We start from the raw sequence: 4,900 nt of genomic DNA, 5'->3' as shown, positions 1-4,900 counted from the left end.
TATGATATCACATCAAAACCAGCTATAGAGTATTTACTGATGGCTCAGAAATATTTCTCACCTCTGTCTAAACGTGACACATTCAAAGCAAAGCACTACATCACAGGCAGGAAACATTAAATATTTAATTATTTATTTTTGGTACAAGTTGTGCAGCCCCAAACTTCTCATAACGTATAAAATAGAGTACACCTGTCATGTCTTCAATGAACATGAAACTAGGACTTGCCAAATTAAACACATCTTTAACAAATTGTCTCAGTTTCAAATTGGCAGTTATATTTGTAGTAGGTAGACACATAGTAGGTTAAGTAGTTTTTGTATGTGTGGTTTTTAGTAGGTGGATTTCAGTTTCTACCTTCTGTCTCAGAAGCAGCAATTATATTTTGGCATAAGGGTTTATACCAGTGGTAGAAGGATGAATATTTTTTAATTTAAAACAAATCAGTGGTTCTAGTAGATAGGACCACTGATCAATATACATAGGTATATTTTTTATATGACAGATAGAAACTACATTTGTCCTAAAGATCACAGGAGTGAGGACCAGTGGTGCTGGGCTCCAACCCTTGCTTGCATCCGCTGTAAAATCTTAGTCAAGACAAAGTAATACTTCTACAGTGTCTGAGTCTGTTTTTACTTCCCACTCCACACAGGCTACACTTTGAGTGACCTAAGCTCAGGTACCAGACATTTAACTGGTATAAAACAGGCCTTTGTCTAGACTCATTTGCTGAGCTGAGAAGCCATGTGTAGGCATTGCTTCCAGCACTCTTATTAGGTTAACCAGAGCTCTGGTATCTTGGCACTACAGTGGGCTGCATTGTGTATGCAGAGCAGTTCTGCCATGCACATGTCATAGAGCTGATCTGTACATGCCTTAAGGTAATTTGTTAGGGATTTTCTGATTTCCCACAGCCTAGTCAAAGCTGTAGCTTTGTCTGGCTAGCAGACGTCTAAAGATGCATCAGCACTGTAGCTGATAACATGTGAAAGCAGAGAAAGGAGATGCAGAGATAGTAAAGAAGTAGAACAGATTTGAAGACTAGTGCTAGAGAAAACCTGGAGATGCTGTTTAGGAGAATGTTTGGAAAACCAACACAACCTAAAAATCCTTTACTGCTAATAAACACAGGTCTTGTTTTCCTGGAAATCAAGGAGCAGGGTTCTTTTCTATTTTACTCTATTTTCTAATGTATGGAAAAGTTTTATTAAAAAAAAAAAAACCCAACCAACAACAACAACAAAGGAGAGAGAAATCTAAGCTGCAAGGGACCCCTGGAAAGCTTCCAATCCAAGCTTTTGTTGAAAACAGAGCCTTAGACTAGGTTATCCAGGGTACCTGCTAAGCCAGATCTTGACCATTTTCATCCTTTCTCATGGTAACCTGTTTCAATGTTTGTTTTTTCTCTTGGTGAAGAATATTTTCTTAACACCAGATGGAATTTCCCCTGAAACAACTTGCTCCTGTTATCCCCTTTCCTGTCACCATGCATCTGTGTGGTGAAAGTACCTCCGTCTTCTCTGTGACTACCTTTCAGATTTTGGAAGACTGTGACTATGTCCATGCCAAGCCCTCTCTTCTCTAGTCTGAGCAATCCCAATTTGTTTAATTTTTCTTCATATGCTCCTTAATCATCTTGGTGTCCCTCTGCTGGGCTGTCTACATTTTTTTTAATCTGTCTCTTGAACTGGAGGGACAAAAAGTAGACACACTATTCTAGGTGAGGCCTAGGAAACACTGAGTAGAGAGAAATAATGTCATTGTTCGACCCTAAAGATGTTGGCGTTGACAGTATAAGACTTTTTCAGCTCTGCTCTAACATTTTCTAGTTTTGTTTTTCATTTTTCCATGTAATTTTCCTGGTTTCTCTACACTTCCATTCTGTTATATTTTCTTTTCATTCCAAAGCTTATTCAGGCTGACAACAGTCATTGTGAGATATGAATCCTTCACAGGGAACACAATGAGATTGAGAGTGAAATAGCATAGAATGTTTTCGGTATATTCTCTTGGTAAAAATGGAAGGCAGCTTTATAGCTTTTTAAATAATACAGTGGAGAAACTCTTGCTTCTCCTCCCAACCAGTAGGGTCTTGCTAGAACGATCTAATGTGTCATCAACTACAAAAATTAAATTTAACCAATTAACGTCCTCAGGCCTCCCTCAAAAGTCAATAGGAATAGATAGACTCCTCCAGACTTTGGAAAAAAATAATAAGAAAAAAAAATAGAAATATTGATAAACTATTGATGTCTCTACAGCAGACTTGACACAGAAGTAAGCAATGTTTATGATGGAAAAGGCATCACCCTTTTTGTAGGGTTTCTAAATGCTAGCAGGTCCAGGAGTTTGGTTCATTCCTATTGCTGAAAGCTCTGGAATGGCTGCTTCAGCAAACTTGTGGACCCCTGGCTCCACGACTATCTTGCAATTTGGCAGCAGTGTAAATTAAATAGGGAGAAAAGTCACCAGAAACCTGGGCACCTGAGGCAAGGCAGCAAGCCAGGGTGACTTGTGTGATCATTCAGTTTTGAAAGAGAACAAATGCATCAGGAAATGGGAAGGTTGGAGTCCAAGAAATGTCTATAGGAATTTTTTTTTTTCTTAATTGTAAGTAAAGTAAAAGATTGCTGGTCTCTTAATTTATCACATATGTCAATTATTTTGTTTTGGCACAAATGTTTATAGTTCAGATATTGCTCGGCATTTGCTTCCCTTTTCCTCTATTGTATCTCTCAAGTGTGTTTCTATTCTTTGGAAGAAAATCATACCTCTCTCCTTGGAAAAGGGAAGGCATGAGTCGTAAAGCCACTGAAACAGTACCTGAGGTCGATTTACAGCAAGCACAACTGGTGAGCTAATAAAGTCAAAATTTCTTACGGATTCTTTTCATTGTGATCATACAATTATAGAATCATAGAATGGTTTGGATTGGAAGGGACCTTAAAGATCATCTAGTTCCAATCCCCCTGCCATCAGCAGGGACACCTTCCACTAGATGAGATTGCTCAAAGCCTTATCCAACCTGGCCTCAAACACTTCCAGGGAGGGGGCATCCACAGCTTCCTTGGGCAACCTGTTCCAGTGTCTGACCACCCTCACAGGAAAGAATTTCTTCCTAATATCTAATCTAAACCTACCCTCTTTCAGCTTAAAGACATTTCCCCTTGTTCTGTCATTAACTGCCCTTATGAAAAGTCCCTCCTCAGCTTCCTTGTAGGCCCCTTCAGGTATTGAAAGGCCACTATAAGATCTCCCCAAAGCCTTCTCTTTTTCAGGCTGAACAGCCCCAACTCTCTCTGCCTGTCCTCATAGGAGAGGTGCTCCAACCCTCAGATCATCCTCGTGGCCCTCTTCTGGACTCGTTCTGACTGGTCTATATCTTTCTCCCTTTGGGGACTCCAGAACTGGATGCAGTACTCCGGGTGGGGCCTTAGGAGAGTGGAGTAGAGGGATAGAATCACCTCCCTCAACCTGCTGGCCACACTTCTCTTGATGCAGCCCAGGATACGGTTGGCTTTCTGGGCTGTGAGCGCACATTGCCAGTTCATGTTAAGCTTCTCATCTACCATCACTCTCAAGTCCTCCTCTTTGGAGCTGGCCTCAAACCACTCATCACCCAGCCTGTATTTATGTTTGGGATTGCCCCGACCCAAGTGCAGGACCTTGCATTTGGCCTTGTTGAACTTCATGAGGTTAGCACAGGCCCACCTCTCAAGCCTGTCAAGGTCCCTCTGGATGGCATCCCATCCCTCCAGTGTGTCAGCCACACCACTCAGCTTGGTATTGTCAGCAAATTTGCTGAGGGTGCACTCAATCTCACTGTCCATGTCTCTGACAAAGATGTTTAAGAGCACCAGTCCCAATACTGAACCTTGAGGGACACCACTCATCACCAGTTTCCACTTGGACTTTGAGCTGTTGACCACAACTCTTTGAGAGCGACCATCCAGCCAGTTCCTTATCCACCAAGTGTTCCATCCATCAAACCCCCATGTTTCCAATTTAGAGATAAGGATGCCATGCAGGAATGTGATGGATGTTGTCCTATACCATCTCAAATTCCTTACAGGGGAAATAGAAGATTGAAGTATTTTTAGAATATGTCTCTGTCAGAATATGCTCACTCTCTACCTCTAAACCACCCTACCTGAATGCTAATTTCAAAGCCTGTAATGTATGACAAAGTGCATCTTGATTCTTTGGCAAGAATTTATGATTAATGGTGGCAAAAAAAGGTGCTGATCTATTAAATTAACATAGTGGTGCCACACTTTGGTACAGAGTATGTTGTATTTTATTACTTAGATTTCATTAGAAAGGGTATGAGGTCTTTGAAACTTTGGTTCTGTTCAGAAAAATGGCAATGTTGGTTCAGTTTCTGTGACATTGCTAACATTGATTAGACAGGGGCCTTGAGTTTTAAATAAACTGAAGACTCTTTCAGATTCTCCTAGAAGTAGATGACATAAGAGTGGCTTGAAAGAGCGGGCTGCAACATCACAGGGCTTTGCATCAATGTGTTTCCATGGTCACAATCAGGTAGTGAGAAATGCTTTTGTAAGCACATCTCAGTGTTCTCTGTTGACATCTCCCTTCTGGTTTTGTGTGGCTTTCTTAAACACTGTATTTCATTCTGAATTGCCTTCCATCACACTAGTCAGGTTACAGATAGGGAAAAAAATATTAATGCATCTTGCCCAAGAGTTAACAGGACTTGGAGCATTTGAAGAATGCTTGGCAACCTTGGAGAAGGCAGTGACTGTCTTTGGCAGGGGTTTGGGCTGCCTAAAGTTACCGGAATAGCCATGTGTGGACTGATACCTTCTAGTGACTTGACAGTAACAGTAGGATCCAGTGGAGCTCTATGTGTTGTCCTATAACTCATCTGATCCA

This window comes from Antrostomus carolinensis, unplaced genomic scaffold (assembly GCF_000700745.2).
Source record: "Antrostomus carolinensis isolate BGI_N321 unplaced genomic scaffold, ASM70074v2 scaffold17734, whole genome shotgun sequence".
NCBI classification, from domain to species: domain Eukaryota; kingdom Metazoa; phylum Chordata; class Aves; order Caprimulgiformes; family Caprimulgidae; genus Antrostomus; species Antrostomus carolinensis.
Note: the sequence above shows the minus strand (reverse complement) of the source record.